Source organism: Felis catus, chromosome B3 (genome assembly GCF_018350175.1).
Source record: "Felis catus isolate Fca126 chromosome B3, F.catus_Fca126_mat1.0, whole genome shotgun sequence".
NCBI lineage: Eukaryota > Metazoa > Chordata > Mammalia > Carnivora > Felidae > Felis > Felis catus.
In genome coordinates, this window is record NC_058373.1 from 80,034,001 (window position 1) to 80,056,534 (window position 22,534).

The 22,534-nt window shown below is 37.0% G+C and overlaps 1 long non-coding RNA gene across 4 annotated transcripts in view; it reads right to left on the bottom strand.

The window, feature by feature from the left end:
• Positions 1–22,534, bottom strand: part of LOC123386035 — a 141,081-nt gene that overhangs the window by 108,332 nt on the left and 10,215 nt on the right. For all 4 annotated transcript variants that reach the window (XR_006599489.1, XR_006599490.1, XR_006599488.1 and 1 more), the window contains exon 3: positions 21,283–21,361. This is a non-coding gene — a long non-coding RNA (uncharacterized LOC123386035). The remainder of the gene's footprint in view (positions 1–21,282; positions 21,362–22,534) is intronic.

Here is a 22,534-nt window from a genome sequence, read left to right on the forward strand (position 1 = left end):
ATTTTACGTGTCAATTTGGCTGGGCTCTAGTACACAGATATTTGTGTACACAGATTATTTAGGATGCTCCTGTGAGGGTACATTTTGAGTGGGATTAACATTTTAATTGGTGGACTTTGAGCAAAGTGAATTATCCTCTATAACTTGGATGGGCCTCATCCAATCTGTTGAAGGCCTTAATAGAATAAAGACTGACCTCCCTCAAGCAAGAAGAAATTCTGTCAACAGACAGCCTTTCAACTTGAACCACAACAATGGTTCATCCCTGGTCTCCAGACTGTCAATCCACTTCATCAGATTTTGGACTCTCCATGCTTCCATAATCCTGTGAGCCAAATTCCTTATCTCTCCCTAGCACACACATACCCTTCCTATTAGTCCTATTCCCCTGGAGATACCTGACTCACACATTTGGGGAATGAAGGGTGTTATGGGGTATTTAGGTGATAAGTATATACAAGGGTGCCAAAGGGAAGTCAGCAAAGGTGTCCTTAAGGATACATCATTTAGGCCAAGATTTACACTGTAGGTAGATGTCAGATAGCACCAGTTTTACACTGGTTTCAGGGGAGCCAGAACTATTCTAGGAAAAGGAAATTGTATTTTCAGTGGCCCTACAGTAAAAGAAGTGCTTTCTAGGCTCTAAGAATTCCAGCATTGGTTGGTTGATTGCGCTTATATGAGAGGTACAATCCAGATACTTTATTTGGCAGGCCTCATGCTAAGAAAGTCAAGCATACTGTCACACAATCCCTCTCAGCAGAGGTCGCAGTCAGCCTGATCCAAAGAAAAACACCATACATATTCATCTCTCCTGTTGGCAAAGTTCATGCCCTCCCTCTCTACACAGGGATATAATCAGTGAAGTCTGACATAACTCCAGGCTGCATACACCCAAGAAAATAGCAAAGTCCTTACAAGGAGAGACCTAATTCAGCCTCAGAGTAGTCCAGTCAGCAGTCACTCCGTTCTGAAACCTGTCAGACTGCGATGCTGCTCAAGGCTGTTGTTTTGACATTAGCTTGACACATTCACATGTCACCCTCATTGTGTGAACTCCTACTCAGTGTTTTGTAATAACAGCAAAGGCATCAATATTTAAAAACAATCAAATGTATGTTTGGTTTAAATAGGCAGTTGAACCACAATCACTTGCAAAAAAGTCTTTTATGTGTATTTGCTTGTTACATATATTTTAAATTAACCATTCATATGGGAAGTCTCTTAACTGTTTCAATTAACTATAGAGGGTCAATAATTTAATGTGTCCTCTTAAAAAATATTGTAATCTAGGCATCTGACTCCTGATATCGGCTCAGGTCATGATCTCATGGTTTGTGAGTTCAAGCCCAGCACTGGGCTCTGTGCTAACAGTGCAGGGCCTACTTGGGATTCTCTCTCTCCTCCTCTCTCTCTGCCCCTCCCCTGCTTGCACTTTCTTTCTGTCCAAATAAATAAATAAACTTAAAAAAATTGTAATCCAAATTATTTCCCCAATTTATATCCTGTTCCATTATCCCTTTAAAGACGATACAGGATTCTGTAGATTGAATGCCCTTAAAGTTACTCATAAGGTATAAACATCTTCACAGACATTTCCTTCATGGAGGCAAAGTGCTGAATTCATTCATCTAATTTTCTCCTGTTTGGCAAGTGGAGATGAGGACTTATACCAGGTGCTTATGGAAGTGACTCAAGTGCCACCTATGTCCTAACACATGTTTCCTCAGGTCCCTAAGGTAGATAAAAGGCATATTTCAAAAGTCTGATGAATAAGGACTGTTTGGAAATTACGACAGGCTGAATGTGCTCACCCAGCTCACCAATGTTGGATAAAACCATTTTAATCCAATATTCTTTCTGTGGTATCAAGGTTGGAAACTTAAATGAAAGAGGATAGTTGGAAAGAGTCAGCTAAAGAACCAGGCTTGGTTGCTTGAAAGCAGCTTTTGGATCTTTGGACAGAGTTTTGAACTAGAATATACCCAAGGAATAGGTATACCCCTTGTCATTCATCCCAAGATGTTGGCTGAAGTTCAAAATCCCCTCTAGAAAAGTCTCCATAGGCATGATATGGTTCTCCATATATCCTCAACCCTGGTAGACCCCAGAAAGTTTTTCCATCTTGCATTCCTCAATGTTGGCATTCCTCAAAGATTGAGTAAAAGCAGAAACAGGCATGTGAATTATATTTAGCATCATGAAAGCCTAATGGCAAAAATATATATATATCTAAAATAAACATAAATATACATACCAGGTTTTCTTTCATTTTGTTTTCTGGGTTTTTTAAATATTTATTTATTTATTTGAGAGACACAGAGACAGAGACAGAGACAGAGACATAGTGTGAGCAAGGGAGGGGCAGAGAAAGAGGGAGACACAGAGTCCAAAGCGGGCTCCAGGCTCTGAGTTGTCATCCCAGAGCGCAATGTGGGGCTCAAACTCACGAACCATGAAATCATGACCTGAGCTGAAATAGGACGTTCAACTGACTAAGCCACCCGCCCCATCTCTTATTTTGTTTTAATTTTTATGGCATTATATCATCAGTAACTCTGGTTACCTGGTTATCATCTGTCAATCAAAAACTCTGATTCACAGTTATCCCTAGCTTATCTTAATAAACAGGAAAAATAAAGTCATTATTACTTGATAAATGCTGTTTGGTCAACAAAATTGTTAAAGTGTAAGGTCCCTAAGGGAAGAAAGCCAATTTTTAAAAAGATTTTGAGGATGACAAAGGGAGGAAACCTTGCCCTAATTGTACTTATGTCTCCAATTGTCTGCATTACCTCTCTGCATTCACTTCACTTGAAATGATCTGGTTAGGCCAAGTGACTCTCAGTGAGGCAAACATGAGGCTTAAACAAGTCATTCCTGGTCCCCATGTGCCTTCTCCCCTACCGCTCCTTACAGAGACCAAGTCTAGAGCAGAGGCAACCTGGACACCAGAGAAAAAGAGCTCAGAGAATGACCACAGTATTCCCGTAAGAATCAAAATTAGTATCTCTCCTCTGACACATACCTGTAGACAAGATGTATGCATGCACAAAAGGTGGAAATATATGACTTTTGAGAGGATACTGCTCATAATCAACAAATGAGTGGTAATCAGGATCTGGATGGCCATCTCAATTTTTCACAGGAGGTCTTGATTCAGACCCAATGTTAGAAATGCCAAGTACTGACACAGAACATCTCCAGTGGCTCACTCACATAAAAATACTTAAATTTAATTTTCCTTTCATTATTTGGCCTACATTAACCACAGTTATTCACCTCATTCCTGACCTTTATTAAATTGTGCTAAGGGGCGCCTGGGTGGCTCAGTCAGTTGAGTGTCCAACTTCGGCTCAGGTCACGATCTCGCAGTCCATGGGTTCGAGCCCCGCGTCGGGCTCTGGGCTGATGGCTCAGAGCCTGGAGCCTGCTTCCGATTCTGTGTCTCCCTCTCTCTCTGCCCCTCCCCCGTTCATGCTCTGTCTCTCTCTGTCTCAAAAATAAATAAATGTTAAAAAAAATTTTTTTTTAAATAAATAAATAAATTGTGCTAATAGTCAAAATAAGCCAGGCCATCTTATAGTGCAACTCTGAAGTCATCAAAACTGGTTTTAGTACCCTTAACATTTGGCCCTGCCACCCCAATCTCTTCCATCTCAGGTGACCCATATTTTCCAGTTCCTCTCCTGTCCAGCATGGTCCTAGAAAAATGTCTTAGAAATTCATTCATATGAAAGGATAAATGATAGTTAGATATGACTTGATCAGTTTTTCATCCTAGGGGTACCCTTCTCTATACTGGAGTCAGGATCCAGATGCTCTTGGTTAAAGGAGCTAGATGATCCTTTCTATTTTACCAATGTTTATTTGCATAAGTAATAGTCACAAGGGCTTTGTAGCAGGCCCCTAGGAGGAGGCAGATAAAGTCAATGTAGGGAATGGCATGGTCTCTATCTTTACCTGCCTTCCTACTATCTACACAAAAAACCTAGCCTGATAGCCTGATTTTGAACTCCTATAAGAGACAGGTTAATGTAAGAAACAGAAAGATCTATGTTCATGGTAGACTGAGAGAGAACTACTTTGCCAGCTCTACCACAGACAACAGCCTGCATGGTCAAGATAGCATTACCACCCCACCTTCCCATCCCCCACCACCAAGGAAAGGGCAGTTGTACCAGCAGGGAAGCATTCGTATAGAGGCCACCAGGAAGAAGGCAATGTCAAGGTCCTTTGACAAGGAGACAAAGACATCTGAGGTGGCTCATTCTAGAGCACATATGAGACACGACCTGACCAAAGGGCTCAAGAAATAACTAAAGAGGAGTTTGGGGATAAGAGTAGTATGAGGTTTGAAGCCTACTGAAGCTTAATTAAGAATTATACCCAATGAAATTTTCCCCATAATTTTATAAGTTAGGAGAAGTATTTGGGAGTCATATTGGCCAATCTTGCAGGCAAATAACTTCAGGAAATCTCCCTTCGCTAGTTGTATCATCCAAATAAAATGTATTATTAGTAACATCATCATTATTGTCATTAGTTAATATTTATAGTTTCATGCTATTTTTCGTATCTTCTATTTTCAGCTATGAGATAGTATGGCAACAAGTACCTTTGAAATTGGCATATCTCTTTCCTTCTGCAGCAGTTTAGTTGCCTAGTACCAAATCCTGAATTTAAAGAAAATAACTAAGACTTCACACTGGCCCTGCCCATTAATGCCAAATGAATGCATTGCTGTATCAGTAAATATCAAATTCATTATGGAGTGTTACTAGAGCTCTTACAAAAGAGCCACTTAAGTCAGATCATACCTCAATCTCTGTGCTGCCTTTGCGTGTCATCTACCTACAAAGGGATACTTTGAAATCGTGTTAAGAATTTTAATCACAGATAGTCTCTGCACACTGTGTAGATAGGGAAGAAAAAGGGGCTCCTGCTTCCCTAGACTCCAGTTCAACCCCTGCAGTTTTCCTCACCTTGGATGATGTATTCAAGATTTTGATTCATTTTTCCATATTATAACCATCTCTTTCACAGCTGGGGTGAAGGGAAGGAGAGAGAGTGTTAGATAGCTACAGGGAAAGTCATAATTTAAGGCTCAGAAACCTTTTATAACTGGTGTGCTAAGGTTTGGGGTTCTTTTGTTCTACCATATTTAAGAGGGCTATGCTGCTGCCACTGACCCCTTCTATTCATCATGCCAAGTAAAATCTGGCCATGTGTTAGCATCACTTGGCTAAAATTGAGCTGCCCACTCTAGCATTATGACTATCATTCTTTGTTCAAAAATTATTTCATTTAATTATTTCATTTAATCCTTTCAGCATCACTAAGAAAGCAGGTGCTATTACCAGCCCCCACTTTATACAAAAGAAAATGGGAGTTTGAAGAACATAAATAACCTCATCTATGGTCACACCAGCAATAAGGAGGAAACCTTCAAACCCAAGTCTCTGTGACTCCAAGCCCAAGTGCTAAATCCTGTGCTGGTCAGCTGCCAAGGAGCTGTAACAAGGAGAATGAAATCCAGGGCCCAGCTAAATAAACACCAGAACATCACACTAACTATGCAATCTATTTTCCTCAGAAGGGGGCCCTGATTTTGATGCCTTCAGTTCACATTTCTGTAATGTTTATTTATTTTTGAGAGAGAGAAAGTGTGAGCAGAGGAGGGGCAGACAGAGAGGGAAACAGAGGATCCCAAGCGGGGTCCCAATGTGGAGCTCCCCATGCAGGGCTTGAATTTGCAAACCATGAGATCATGACCTGAGCCCAAGTCGGATGCTTAACCAACTGAACCACCCAGGTGCCCCCAGTTCATATTTTTAAAGTAGCAGCCCCAGGACTATGTGTGTTTGTGCCAATTACTTAATCTCTCCAAATAAACATTGGTTTCTTCAGATGAAAATTCTAGAGTTTTTCAAACTGTCTGTGCTGAAGGATCAGATTTTCTTTTTTTTCTTTTTAAAACATATTTTGGGGGAGCATATGCAGGGTAGGGGCAGAGAGAGGGAAACAGAGGATCCAAACAGGGCTTTGTGCTGACAGGCTGACAACAGCATGCCTGATATGGGGTTTGAACTCACGATCAGGACCTAAGCCAAAATTGGACACTCCACCAACTGAGCCACTCAGGTGTCCCTGATTTTTTTCTTCTTTAAATTACCAGTTCATGTATAGACTGACACTTTTGTACAACACAGTAAAAATGAATTCCTAGAAATACTTAAAATTCAACAGACGTAAAATGATTCTGTCAAACTGTGAGAGTATCTCTCTCTCTCTCTTCAGGTGCCCTGTTACGGGGCTATGATAAATCTTCAGGTTCTAACTTGGCTACTTTGGTTTGTAAGAAATCAGCAGCCCTGCTCATTATTTATATTCAGCAGCTCCTCCACAGTTTCCTCCTTCCGTCCATCAGATCCTGTACAGTCAGGCCAGTTTGGAATACCATTCCTACAATTTTCATTGTATGTTGCACTATGTTTACTCCTTGAGTTTTACTCCTTGAGTGGGATTATTTCTGGCAGTTGGATTCTAAAACCCAGCTGTCAATTAAAGGACACCAGAGGGAATCTGCATGAGCGACATCAACATTTTTCCCTATCCCCTGCCTCATCAAGGGCAATTTATCAATAGCAAAACAACCTTTACTAACTGGGTGGAATATGCCGCAAAGAATCTCTGTCTTTTATAAGAGCATTCAAGTCCCCACCCCACCCCTGTCTTGACATTGTACTTTGACAAAAGAAACTACTAATATGGCCAATGTTATCAAACATCAGTAGAACTACTTTTTAAGACTGTGGTACCTGTCCTCTTGATTTGAAAGTCCTTAGAGAAAATCTCCCAAATAAACCAGGATAAATGTAAACCACCAATAGAAATCAAATTTGCAGACAGATTTGTCTATATTCAGAACCTCTGCTCCCAAACACTGGGCAAAGCAGAAAGAACTGAGCTGTCAGGGTATAAACATGTCTGTCTCCTGCCTACTCAAGTTGACAGGATTAAGGCTCTATGCACAGAAGACTGCCTTTTTATTTGTTTTAATTAATTTTTTTTAAACAAAAGCAATAGATATAACTAAAAAATATCTTGACCAAGAAATCCCAAATTACATTTCTGGGAGCCATGGGGTTTCTGGGAAGATCTCATATGATCATGAGAGATGGAGGAGGGAAGGAAGGAAAAGTTAGCCAGGTGAAGGGTAGGTCTCTGTTCCTTCTTTAATCATAGTAGCCTTGCTTTTATCCATTTCTAATTTTAGACTTCTCTGTAAGATTCAATGTGAGGAAAAGATTCTACTCTTTCAATTTTTTTTTGAAAACTACTTATTTAAGTACAATTTTGTTCCTAAACATTTTGGTTTGATTTAAATCAGCAAGTTTTAAGCCTATTTTAGAATTGAATTGGATTTTGATTTTTTTTTATTTTTGTAACTCCAAACTTTTATTTCAGAAATATTTGGCTGTAGAAATGAGTCAGACATCTCATTTTAACTGAGAGACATTTTTGCCAAACAAAATGAAAGAAAATATGAATATTCTGTCCTCTTGAAAGAGAAATGTTGGTACAGGATCTGATTTTCTTTTGTTATAAGAATTTCTTGAAGACTTGTTAGGGAAAGTTTAATGATGAAAATGGGAAGACAGCAGTGTCCTGTCTCTACTAAAATTTTCATTTGCATTTTAAAAGATTCATTGAGCTATTTCGTAACTGAAACTATTCTCTAACATCTTTATCTGCAGACAAGAAAAAGGTTCTAGCCATGCAAGTGCTGCTCCACTGGGCTCTATGGTTAACCAAGGCCCTATGTTGATAACACTAGGAATCCTATAAAATCCATTGAGAGATACAAGTGGAACAAAATAACCCATGACATACTAGGTCTGCAACCTAGAAATCAATAAATCCAGGTGTGATGGAGCCATGCCCAGAGATATTTTCCATCTTGAATAATTCCCAAGTTACAATTTGGCATTTGGTCAGTTTTAAAACGCAAGTATTAGTACCACATTAAACTTATTATCACCTTTATAGAGCAATCTGGACCCCATTAAAAGGCTATTATCTTATAATTCTTTTCCACAACAATCATAATTACTGCTCTTGATTCTTTATGTATATTATCTTTAATATTCATGGAAATCTGGTAAGAGAAGTATTATTACATCCAATTTACAAAAAAAGGAAGTCAGGACTCTAAAAGTTAAATGATTTGCCTAGAACCATTATAGTCAAATAAATAGTAGCTCCAAGTCCTTCTAAGCAGAAAGGTCATCCCATGATATTAGAATCCATATAGAATCCATATATCTACCTTGAGGGTATGAAGGAGGATATGAGTTGCCATCACTTTTATTGAATGCTTACGCCAGGCATTGGGCAAAGCATTTTACAAACATTACCCTCTTTAATCCTCACAATGCCTACTATAGTATAGTAGATATTATAATTATCTCCATTTTACATATGAAAAATTAGCTGAGGTTTAGAACAGTTAAGCAATCCAGGTCACACATCTTGGAACATATGAAGTCAAGTCTAAATCCCAGATCTCTCTGATTCCAAAACACAAAAAAACAAGACCAAATTTATACTTCTAAATGAAGAATTCTTCTCAGGAGATTACATACTTAGTCCCCTGATGCTTCCATTGTTTATAATTTTTCTAAAGCTCATCCTCTAAAATTGCCTTCTTAGAATCAGTTTGTGAACCAATTGGGAGAAAGTGGCTCCTTAAACCCACTTTATGGCAAGACTATATTCCAGATGACTATTGAATTTGTCCGTTTTTCTCTTAAATAAAGATTTGGCATCCCTGAAAATCTTTTTTAAAAATGTGCCCCTAATTCCAAAGTAATTCCAAGAATGTTTTGAATAATTATAGCACTACTGGATTAAGTTTATAATTTCCCTGGATGCATACTATGAAAGAGTATACTCATTTAGGGACATAATTTATACATGTTCTTTTTAAAAAACAAATCAGCATTTCAGAGTTCATGATTATCTCTCAGTTCCATTGTTCAACACAGTGTGTTCCTACACAGTGCCTATCCCCAGGCATATTTTATATGCCTCCCCTCACATAATGATTCATTGAAGAAAGTCAGACATCTCTGTAGGGAAGGAGCACCAACCAACAGCAAGGAGTCAGGGGAAGTGATTCTTTGGGAGAACTCCTAATCACCCAGAAATCTCTCCATAACAGCTCAGAATTTTCCATTCCTCTTCCTATAGATTTTAAAGTCTAACCTGGCAAAATGGCCCCACATGGAAGTGACAGATCACTTTTAATGTTAGCCTGCATTTTGTGGAAATCTTAAAGGGACAGATCAAGGTACTATATCGGTAGCCACTGAGCATTGTGATTAAAATCAATGTAACTCTAAAACTCCAAATCACTCATAGGATATCACTTTTGAGCTAAAATCCTACTAAGTTGGGGAGAGATTGGCATTTAAACAGATGTCAGCAGTGTTTTGGGAAATGTAAATTGAGGTACAGATGGTGACTGCTAGGGAGTTAAGAGCATCTGTGTTCTATGAAAAAAAAACTATATTTGTGAAAAAAATTTTAAATAATAACTGAAATTCCCAACTTGATTTTGAGAGAAGACAAGAAAATATTCTCGTTGGATGGCACTGTTTGATAAGTTTCTTATCATATCAAAGACTATTTGCATTTCTGGGTACTGGATATTAATTAGATTCAAGATGGGTAATTAAGCCTACATCTTCAGTAAGCCAAAATCAGAACTTTTACTTTGAAAGAAAACTACATAACCTTGGTAAAGATTGCAGATTTTTCTATTTCAGCCATTTTTGTACCTCAATTCAACTTCTGAGGAAAATATCAGTTATCTGCCATATGTTGGTAAAGAGCAGGAGTCAGAAAGCCTGAATTCAAATTCTAGAACTACTGCTTGGTAGGTGTGTGACCTTAGGACACACTATTTAACTTCTCTAAGCCTTAGTTTCTCCATTTGTAAAATGAAGATAAAAATAATAGTACTTTTCTTCATAGGATGGTTGTAAGGATTACAGTTACATGTAAAGTGCTTGGAGCCTATGGTAAACATCAATAAATATTAGCTATTGTTCTTATAGGTTTTCTTCCTACCTGGCAAATCTATAAAGGTCTAGATATCACTGACCTATTATCTCCCCAAGTATCACATCCTCATCCCCATCTAGACCTAACATGAACAATGACCTAGAAATCTAGATCAGATCCATATTTATGCAGATCATTAATAATCTAACAAAGGAACTTTGTTCTCCTTTTTAATGGGCCTCTAGACATTCTCCATCAAAGAATCAACCATTCCAAATAGGAACACTTACATTTTTTAGGTTAGGCCCTTTTGTGAGATGCAGAATCCTTTTCAGGTCACCACAACAATTCAAAAAGTCATATTCCTTTTAACATGATTAGCATTCTAGGAGCCTGAGTGTGCTGAAACAGTTTTCCATGAAAAAACTAGAAGAGGCTGAATCAACACCTCTCCATTCTATGTATTGATTTGTTTGTTTGTTTGTTTGTTTGTTTGCATTTAAGGATTCTTATGCTCAGCTGCTTTTATTAATCCAGTTTTTCAATAAGTTTTCTCTTTTAGGGCAAATCAAGAAGCAAAAAAGTTAATCAATTAAGTCATATTAGGAAACTATGTAGAAACCATATAGGAATCCAGACTCCCAGGTTAGAGTTTAATGTGCTATACACTCTGCCTGATTGGAATGAGTTTATGAATTAGATCCCATACACAAATGGATGCATTTATCTTCGTTCACAGCATATCCGCAAACTCATTTACCAGATCCATAAGCACTTGTAAACATTGCTAATGGAGTTTGCTAAATGAATATTATAAACGTAATCCAAATGAGCTCTCCATGGAAATTGCAAATCATATGAAAAATATAGTGCATTTGGTTATAGCACATTTCAGGAACGGTATATTTTAGTTAATTGTGTTAGTACATTATACATGGCTAAATGTCAGTGCTAGCACCTAGGAGAAAAAAATTACCTCTTCCTGCTTGCTTTATACCATTCAACCTAGGATACTGAATATTATATAACCCATCATTCAAGTTCTTTATTGCTAAGGCAGATCTTCCTGGTTCACACTGTATCCCTCAGAGGAAGCTAGGGCACTTGGAAACTGTGTAAGCTCCTTCAGCTGGTTAGAATTTTAATAAGATCCCTGAAACAGTTTTCAGAATGGTGCCTTGGTGGCAACTTTCAGGACAGCCTAATGTACACTGGGACTTGACTCAAAAGTTATACTCTTTAATTAATAAAATAAAAGTACAGAGGAAGTTGTAAACATATGATAGTCTTTTTTTCTTTTTTAAATACAGTGATATTTTCAATTACATATTCTGTAATTTTAGAGTTATGTTATTTGAATGAAAATTGTGTTTTGTTGCTTCTTACCCAAAGCACAAGCAAGCCATACTCTGAGACTTCCAAAGGTTTTCTTACTTGGTGATGTTTTATTTCAGGCATTTGAAAACTAAAAATCTATGAAAAAATCAAAGTCTGATGATACTTTTAAGAGTTCAATTCTCTGGGGGCGCCTGGGTGGCTCAGTCGGTTGAGCATCCGACTTCGGCTCAGGTCACGATCTCGCAGTCTGTGAGTTCGAGCCCCGCGTCGGGCTCTGGGCTGATGGCTCAGAGCCTGGAGCCTACTTCCGATTCTGTGTCTCCCTCTCTCTCTGCCCCTCCCCCATTCATGCTGTCTCTCTCTGTCTCAAAAATAAATAAATGTTAAAAAAATTTTTTTTTAAAAAAGAGTTCAATTCTCTGAAAATGTAAACTTCATTTTTTGTTTTATGCAGTGAGAGACTGAATACACAAAGGGACAATGACCAGACCATATATAAAAATAGAACACTGACCCACAACCTGAAGCAACTTGCCCAGGAAACCAATTTGTTATCTACAATAGCCAGCCTCCTACAAGTCAAGACTTGTCGTAGTCAGACTGCTATCTCTATTAACAATCCAGGAAGCCAAACAATGAACCCTGTAACAGTCAGCCCCAAACATCCAGGTCTTGAAGAATAACTGACAGCTTCTCTAATTTTTCTTTCTGCTACCAACTTAAGACCAACCAGGAAAAGACAAATATGTGCCCCTAACCAATAACATAGAATGCCTGACTTCTAGTTAGCTCACCTACAGCTTCTCCACTTTAACAGCCTTCAATTAGAGCACATTTGAAGTCTTCCCTTTTTCCCACTCTAAAACTTTCCCATTCCCCTGCCTGCCTTTTAAGTCTCTGGCAAAATCCAAATGACATAAGTGGCTGATTTCCCTACTATAGTACTCTCTGAATAAATGGACTTTGCTAGTTCTCATTTGGTTGGTCTTCATTATTTGTATAAGAGTAACACAGATGATGTTTTAAAGACAAAAACAAATGTTGAAATACATTTCATCTAGATTATGGAAAGGACTGTTGGGGTTTGTATCCTGGTAGAGATTATCCTTTGAAGCATTAAAGGGTCTTTGTCATTCTGGAAGAAACCATTCCCCAGATGTTACTTGTTATATATATAGACTTCCCAGGAAAGAAAAGCATGAGCAAAGCTAGTATAGACATCATGAAACTTATTTCTTAGTAGCTAATATTTCTTCAGTCAATACTCAGCCCAACTTGATTATTAATCTTGCTACCAAGTATTAGATTCTGCTCTTCTAGAGCTCATCTTGCACATTATTTCTCAGTCCTCCTTCAGAGTAAATTCAAACCCTCACTCCTCTACCTCCACTCCCTGCTCATAAGTCACCAGGCAACCAGAGAAAAGAGAAGCAGTGCCTGACCTTTTCTTTTTTTAGTATGATTTGCTGTTTTATCTTTATCTCATTTTCCTTCTTTGTTAACTTGGATGGAACTTGGAGGCTAAACAGAGACTAGAAAACAACTATAATAACTTATCTTTGGTGGCCAATGGTGGAATGTGCTGAGTAAATAAATATTACGGTTAATAAATTAGTAGACCAAAAACAAATGCCAAGCTTTAAGAAAATAGGTCAAATTTTATTTATTCAGCTATACTGAACTAAACTTGTTTGTATTTTTTGTTTGTTTAGTTTTGGATTTTTTTTTTAAATTTTGGAATTGTTTTAAGAATCAGGCAATGACTTGGAATTATCATTACGAATACCAATTATCACTACAAAAGTGAAGCACAGACAAGTATCAGATCTGGCCCAGATAAGAGGTGTTTTCTGAAAAGACATTATAGTTTTTTTCTTAGAAGATGCTACCAACTTATACTACCTTCAACAAACTCAAGACACTATTTAAAGATAAAAATGTCTTGATTACCCAACTCTAGAAACCACAGTGCAAAATGTGAGTGCTTACTTTCTCTTTAACAGGCATACCTCAGATGCTAAGAGTCAGAAATGCCTTTTATATCACTATAGGATTTTTGCAACAGGAGGTCTTTAAATGCGACATAAAAATATACCCTTCATAATGAAGCTTATCCTATATTTCTAATCAGTTTAGCTGGCCTTCAGCACATTTATCTGTTTCTTCCATTCCATTTTTATGATGAGGTGACAAAAACTCAACATAATATTCTAGACAAGGATATGCTGTCAATTTATATAATGGCACCTTAATATTTTCCACATTATTCTCACTCCTTTTCCAGTGACTTATTCTTAGCACCACTGCACATTGAGCAAAGCTCATGATCTTTTTCTTGGAAGGTTAGGGCTAATTCAATATCCATCACTGTGTATGATTAGCTTAAATTGTTCTTTCAGATGTGCATCACCTCACACTTGCCTGTTTCAAATCTCATCTTCATCATATTGTCCAATTACCTAGTTTTGTTAAGTCTTGCTGGAGTCCCTTGTGGTCCTTATTGGACTGAAAATTTAGGGTCATCGAATAATATCATTCCTTTATTCACCTCATCTTATAAATGGTTAATAAATATATTAAACAACCACAATCTTTTCTGGTACAGATCTCCAGGGCATTCTGCTATTAACCTCATTCTGCATCCACAACTGGGCCCGACCCCCATCCACTCAGGGCTCTTTTCTGGTCTTTTTAGTTCCTCGTCTGGCTTTTACCTCTAAGGCTACAATAACAAAGTTTTCTGATCAGGTGTTTGGAAGGTAATTTATCAAAATTCCTGCACAGGTCAAAAGAGCTCATATGTATCCCTGGCTGTGTTCTTTTGATCAAAACTTAAGTAGCAACCAATGTACACAATACTGTAGCCAAAGTTATGCGGATGAGCCATTTTGTATTCTGTTCTGTTTATTCCTTCTTTTTTTTTTCTGTTATATGAATAAAATGTTTACTTTCTCTAGTTATTTATAAGCCCTCTAGGCTCCTCACACTGAAGGTTTTATAGTCTTTGGACTTACCATCTGCCCACCCTATCACTTTATCTGCTTAGAATAATAATGGGATTTGACTTGAACTCACATGACTTTGAATTGGCTTATAATTCATAGAGTGCATTATTTACCTTCTTCTATGAACACTACACATCCTAAAGAAAAAAATAAAGTTTCAATGTTATCCTAACAAAAGAAAAGGTTTACACTGCTAAATGATTCAATATGAGATGTTACTCCAAAATGCATTCTAATGCACATTGACCAAGTAAGGGAATAAAAAGTCTCAAATAATGTGGCTATTCAAACCCAAGGCATAGTTTGACTTAAATATAACTTTCTAATAGGATGCCTTTAGCCATAGAGAACTAGGGGTATCTCTTGATAGGTGTTTGACTCTCTATAAATGTGAACTCTTAACTCAGATTCACTGGCATGACAGCCTTGTCATTCTGACTGCACAGAATTTTTCATAGTAGCCATATCTAACATAATTCCCTTTTGAGTCCTCCCAAATTCCAAAATGCTACTTCAAAGCTGTAAGGTAAGTAGTGTCTTATTTAATCACACAACTTGCAGTTGGAGATCACGTAAAGGGTGATCAATTCCATGTGTTTGAGATTCTAGCAGCAATTGAAAGAACTGAGGAGGAAGCAGTTATTGGAGCAGGGCACCCATTTCAAAACATGTATTATACTTTCAAAACTCCTAAAATCACTAATGGTAAGTCATTTAAGGGGTACAAACTCTTTCCTCACCAAGGAACATTCCCTTTGATTCCCTCCTTTGTCTTCCTATGAAATAAAATAAATAGAAGCAATGGAAGGCTGTCCTTTTAAATCAGGAAAATAATGCACAGCAAGAGCAGATGAAATAACAATGTGCTTGGGAAAAACTACATCCCATGTTTCTCAAATCCATTTTCAAACCTCAAATTGAGAGTTCAGTTTCACATCCACATAATGTGAAGATTTAGGCTATTGCAAAGCTGTGATGTGTCGTGAAATCATCCTTAATATCTTGATAAATACATTTAGTATTTATAAATAATTATGCATTTATTATTTTATCTTAATAAACTACATGTAGAAAAATGGTCCTTTGGCACTAGTATTGCTACTACTAGCATAAATCAAATACATTGGGATTGTGCAAAGTGGGGAGAAATCAAATCAAGCCAAGAAAGCAAACCCCAAAAAGAAGGTGAAATCCTCAGAGGTAGATAATATCTAAAAGGAAGATACCATGTCTTACATTTATTTCCTTCACTTCCCTATAGTTCTAGACATTTGGTTCAACAAACAGCTGCTTTAGTGAGTTAGACAAGCTTGTGTCCTGGCTTGGCCATTCATTTCTTTCATTCAATACATTATTGACTGACACTAAACATCATTACCCACAATGCACAGAAGGCCCCACATTGCCTGGATTTCCTCACCCTAATTTTGCTTTGACATTTCTAAGATTTCCAGACATTCTGAAGATGTGACCACACAGAGAACAGTGGTCAAGTACTTTATTTTCCCTTATTGGATTTTCCCTTGCCTTCTCTACTTCTTTTATAGAGCATGTAGTCATGCTAACCAAAGCATCCAGAATGTAAAATGCAACAGCATGGAGAACATGTTTTGGTTTTGGCTAAACCCCAAAAGCTTGAACAGTCATTGAAGATATTCACACAAAAACCTGGCTGATGTCACCCATTCCTGGCATCAGGATCCCTGAAATTATCAGTTCTAGTGAATTTCTATTTTCAAATCTATTTAGTGAAATGAAAAGTGTTTCACCATCAGTAAATTATTCTCTCATTATAAGGTCCTATTAAGTTTCAGATACCATCATAAAGACATGAGAGAAAAAGAAGAAGCAAAGTTCTAAGCTAATGCTATCCATGTTACTGGAGGGCCAGGAATCAGGAGGTAAATCATTTTCCCTTTGCGATGATGTATTTTAACACAAATGCTTCATTTTATTTTTGCTCTTAATTTGAATTGACAGCATAAAAATAGCTGGGATTATTGATCCTTCTAAGCTATTTCTTTTTTGTGAGACTTATGTTGTCCTATTAAGGCCCTTTAATTTTTTTTTTTGTTCTGATTACTCAAAAAATCTCTGGTGCTTATGTTATGATAGAATTCATGCCATTTAGCCCTATTCATAATAGATGTTTTTATCACATTTTGTCATATTAATATACACAAATATAGTATTTTAATTTTTATGAAGAATATTTCCAATGATTTCCAAACATTACAATTATTGCTACCCCCAAAGTCTTAACTAAAATTGCTCCACAGAGTGAAGCCACTTTTTCCTCCCTGATGAGGACTCTCCCAAAGCCTAAGACGGACTCATGAATTGTGTTTCTTCCAGTTACCTCTTCCTAGTCTCTGACTATCCCTTTCATTTCCTCTCTCTCCAAATTTCACCTTGACCTTTTTCAACCCTTTCCAACTCAAGCAACCTGCAAAGTAGCCAGAACAGAATAAGGGAAATAAAGAGCACCTGCCAAAAAAATGAGGAATGGAGAGAAAAAGGAAAAGAAGCAGAAGTGGAAGAAAAGATCTGAAAGCTTGTTTCTGGTGGCTCTTGTGACTAGTTAAGAATACTGACTGTGCTTCTGGATTTTCTGGCATTGCTTGATAAGAATGGCTGAGGTCCTGGTAAGTAGCCATTGGGACCTCTGGCTCTCTGCTTGTCTATTATTGTATTTACACAGAGTGCTGAAGCCGTATTGCTAAACACTTAATCCAATCCTTATTTTCCTTGTTCCACAGCCTCAATTGGGCCTCAAAATAGGAAGGGGGTAAGAAGAGATTGGAAAGTATAAGAATGAAGAAAAACATATTGAGTGGACCTTTGCCATTTAAAAACATCATAAAGGGTTCTGATTATGATATCTTGAAGTCTAGTATTCATTCCTTCAGAAATTTATTTTCAAATGATATGTAAACCAGTAAAGGAACATTCCACCTGTTTCCCAGAACTTAGCACAAATTCTGGTGCAATCCGGTCTTAGGAAAAAAATAATATAAGGAAGCATATAAAGTTTTAAATAACTTAAGTTATTAAGTTTAAAGTTTATCTGAAACTTTAAATAATAAATATTGCATAAATAGTTTATGCAATAACATAAACTATGTCAACAACAGGTTCTCTATGCTACATAATGCAGAAATATATCATCCTTTTTCTAAAGCTCTGTGAAACTGAAACAAAATTCTTCCCCCAAAACAACACAAAAAGTAAATGATGACTAATTTCAGTGACTTGCTTCTAATTTTCTGACCAGCCTGTGCTGTGTTAGAGCCCTGCCCCACCCCAACCACAGGTGTTGGAAACAAGAATGACTCTCTGCAAGAAGCTTGTTACCTAGGAACCGCATGAAGGTGCTGAGTGTCACAAAGTAGGCTAGATTATGAACCTGTATTTGCCTCTCAAATCCCTTGGTTTTATCATCCTCGGAAATAATCTCATAACAGCAAATGAAAAGAAATGAAATAAAGGTTTATCATCAGGCAGCACTGAATGAGCTAGACAATGAACAAATAAACAGCAAATACAATAAAAACAAAAATAACTGCAAAAGAGTGTGTTTGTTAAATGACCCTATTCTAAATAACCCTACTTAAAAGTTGCAACGAAAGAATACACAAAATTATTTACAATGTTTTCCTTCATTTCTAACACAAGAATAGGTAAATTCTCCTATTTTGAAGTTGGATCATTTACAAAAGAAGTCAAAAGTTTCAAGGTAGGTTTGATAGAACATGAAATATGGGGTTGATTAATACCTGGTAAAGACATACTGAGCTGAGGCATTAAGTTACCTTATTTTAAAGACCCCTAAATATCTGGTCTACACTCAAAAAAAAAAAACTGTCCTTATGAAACGGAGTTTGACGGGGGTCCAAGGCAGACAAAGAGGTGTGGGAACAGAAACATAGGACAGATGATACAGTTGTCGAAGGGGGGCAGCACACAAATCCACAAATGCAGATGGCCTCTACAAGGAGGAAAAGGCAAGGAGATGGAATCTTTCTTAGAGTTTCCAGAAAGAACACAAATGGAAGGCTAAACATTGACTTTAACCCAACAAGATTCATCTCAGACTTCTGACCTCCAGAAAAATGGCCCCCCAAAATAAGATAATAAAACTGTGTTGTTCTAAGCCCCCCCAAAAAACTATTTTCAGAACAAGCATTATATAAAATATACACAGAATATGAGTAAGTTTGAGTAGGGAAAAACAATAGTGACATTAAGCCCATCGGCTCAGACATTCATCCATAGAACTAGAATTGTCTGAGCTCATTTTTTAATGAATACAAGAGTCTTTTAATAAAGCTTCAATATACCATCAAATATTCATTTCCCTTTGGATTTTTAGGAACTAATTTCTAATATGTTCTTTTCTTGAAATATTGTGCTTTTGAATAAACCAAACAAAACAGTATAATGTAAGCTGCTTCGGTGGAGGCTTTTTCAAGGCTCTGGAATCCTTGAATATTTGCTTTGGCTATAAAGGTGGTGACCCAGGACCCTGATTTTGGTCATCATTTCACAAAAAGTCAATTTAGTTACTTGATTTAAAAAAAAAAATTCAAGCACAGAGTCTGAATAGTAAATATTTCTACTCAAAGTGTGAATATAAACATGTTTTCTTAACAGTTTATCCACTGGGAAATATTTTTAGAAATAGGTGATGCTGTTCTTGCTCTAAGTGCTCCTAGAGCAAAAATGTGTGTGATTTCTTTCAAAATCCAAGAAACAGTATTAATGAAAAACCAGGTGCCAAGAACCTAACAAAATTAAATAGTGCTTCCAGTGCACTTTCCTATGTTTTATCTTCTATGAGCTTTTCTGGCCTTTGTTCAGTCCCTCCAGGTTCCCCTGTTGTTTGTTGCTTTCATTGCATGTTATACCCTAGGTAAGCCCAGATCATCATCCACATAAGCCCAGAGCAATTTTAATTAATAAAAAAAAAAAGAGCATTCAAAATGTGAAATTCAAGACTTTAAAATACATAGAGAAGTAATACCAAAAAAAAAAAAAAGTATAATTATTCTGTTGCTAGAGTCTAGGTAAAGTAGATTATTGTGGTTGTTGGTGCTTTGTGACCTGGAAGGTGAAAATGTCAGAAATCAAAACCTCTACAAGTTTCCATGTAAAATGACAAGTTGGGAGAAAACTAGCCAGAAGAATAAGAAAGTTTAAAAGCAGGGGTTTGTTACTTTACTAAAAACTCATTTGGGGGATGGGGGCAGCCTGGGTGGCTCAGTTAGTTAAACCTCCAACTCTTGGTTTTGGCTCAGGTCATGATCTCAAGGTTCCTGGGTTCAAGCCCCACATCAGGCTCTGAGCTGGCAGTGCAAAACCTACTTGACCTTCTCTGTCTCCCTCTCTCTCTGCCCCTCCCCCTGCTTGAGCTCTCTCTCTCACACACACACACAAAATAAATAAATAAACATTCTGGGGGGAAAAAAATTTGGGAACCAAAAATCTGAATGGGAAAATCTTTAATGAAACAAAGAAACGTACCTAGAACAAGCTTCTCAGACCCTAAATATGATTTCCTTATGATGACAGGATGAGGGTTTGGGGGGCTTGCCCAACTGGCCCTCACATACAAATCTGAGCAGACAAAATAGAGAGGAGACACACAGCAGCAAAGCAAATCATGATGGCTATCTTAATTACTTAGCGGTCATGTTCATGACATGTTCAGTATAGTGACCCACTCTCCAAGGAAATAATGATAACTAAAACTTTTTTCTTAAATAAGTAATTTTTTTGGCTGTGATACTTTCAAAAACTTTCTAGAATCAAGAGAATATAGGAATTCCAAATATTTTAATATTTTATTCTTGTTGTTACAAAAAGGAAGTGTGGCTTTAAGTGCTTGATTTCAGTAAATCCTCCCACAGCACTCCAGGGTACAGACTGTTTGTTACAGTAGCCATCGTGCCTAAGGTTTATCAGAAGCAAGTCCAGAACTAGGACCCAGCTATTTTTTCTCTTAAGACTTAATATTACATTTAAGGCTATAAATGCCTGGGCAATTGGCTTCTTAACTTTAGGAGAGATAGGAGAAAACCTTAGTAAGAGATGTATGTACTGTTGTTGCAAGACAGTAAAAGTGGGAGCACTAAATGTGGGCCTATGTGTCAAAGTCCACCAATAGGAGCCCCTAACTTATTTATCATCTGATTCTAGGTGGACAGTATTTTTAGCCATTCAGTATGGTAACATTAAACTCATTATCCTATTTCCTACCTAATATCAAATAGATGCCAAATCAATGACATGAATTTTTAAAAATCTATTCTAACTCTCGCTAGACAGGTAGTAAAATGGATTTAGAGAAAGGTAGGGCCACTTCAAGACCACTCTTTCCATCCTGAGCCTGGGCACCACTGGCTTATGATACCAAAAATCAAATAGCATTGTTTGGGACAATAACACAGGCAAACAGTTCCAACTTCTTTAAAATATGCCATTTTGCTGATGAGTATCTGAAAGTTGAGTAAAGTGTGTGTCACAAGCATGAACTCACCTACATATTGCACTTGATATAGTCTTTACTAATTCTTTGTAATTTAATCAATTTTCTTTTTGAAGATGTTGAGTGATATATTTTGCCAATTAATCATTTTTCCCAAAAAAAATCAGAGCTGGTATTCAAACAGTTCACACCAGTATAGCCATACCAGTTGTTCACCAGTGGCATCCATTCTGATTAGTCAGAATTAGTGTCTGAGTTAACCAGCTGGTGGATATTTTGAGTATCATCCCTCTGTGACTAAAGTCAGTATCTATGTTCATTTTTTCTATTACTTGTGTTCATTATTGAACCAGATGGAGCTGATAGAAAAGCCAGACTTACCTTTGACAGCCTGGATTTTAATCCCAGCTCCAATTCTTAATTAGTTGAATGACTAATTTCTGGAGATCAGTTTCTTCATCTGTAAAATAGAAGCAATAATATATGTCATTATCATATACATATCTATAATAGGTTTACTGAGAAAATTAAACTAATTAATTCTTGGACTGTGCTTTAATCCGTGCTGGCTCATGGTAAAGTACTCAATTATTGGCAGCTATTATTATTAGGCATTTAAAGGCCAAACCTCGGGCTGCCTACACTCTTCCCACACACTTTGTACATTCCCCTCCTGATAAAATAAGGGAAGGGAGGATGTAAAACTAACTTCATGATAACCAATGCAGCTTATCTGACAGAAAAGGGGGACAGCAGAGTGCAATTTTAGGATAACCTCTTGGAGCTCAGGACAGACTTCTTATAGAGACACCACTGCCTGGAGATAAGACACAGATATCAGGTGAGTTCAAACATGTTATATACTGTGCTTTCAAGTTATTTCGTTCCAAGAGCATTGGTTTGTATTCTGTGAGAAAATCTACTTTTTATTTAGTTAGTTTTTATATAATACAAGTCTTTGTAGAAATCTGTGAGCTAGTTTTTTCCTTAGTGTGATATATGCCCATCGGAGCTAACTGACAGTTAACATTTATTGAATGTTTATGAAGTATCTGTCACTATTTTAAAGCGTTTTGTATGTAAAACTCACTTAATTCTCCCAACAAACTTATAAGGTATAGGTACTATTATTCCAGTCTCACAGAAGGCTAAGTAAGCTAAGCCACAGAAAGATTTTAAAATTTACCATAGATTATACACCTAGCAACGTTGCAACTAGGATTCAACCTAAGCCATCGGGCCCTAGAGCTCTTGCATTAATGACTGTACTATACAGCCTCTCTTTGGAATACCACATATGTATAACTTTCAAAAGTCTTTTAGCAGGTCTAATTATTATTTCTTTGACATTTAGCTTTAGATTCACAACTGGGCCCAAATATACACCTACCATTTTGAGCTTTCTACATAGATTGTTCCAAGCAGGTATTTTAAATTAAATTGATTACAAAAGTCTTTGAAATAAATTTGAAAATTAGAAAGTTGACCAAGTAAATTTAAGAGGTAACATACTCAAAAAGGAATGAAAAAGGAACACTGCTAAAGCAAGATGTGCTTTCTTGGTTTACTAATGATATTCAAGAAAGGCATTACATATTATATTTGGATCTGCCTGTTTTAGGTAGATTTCTAT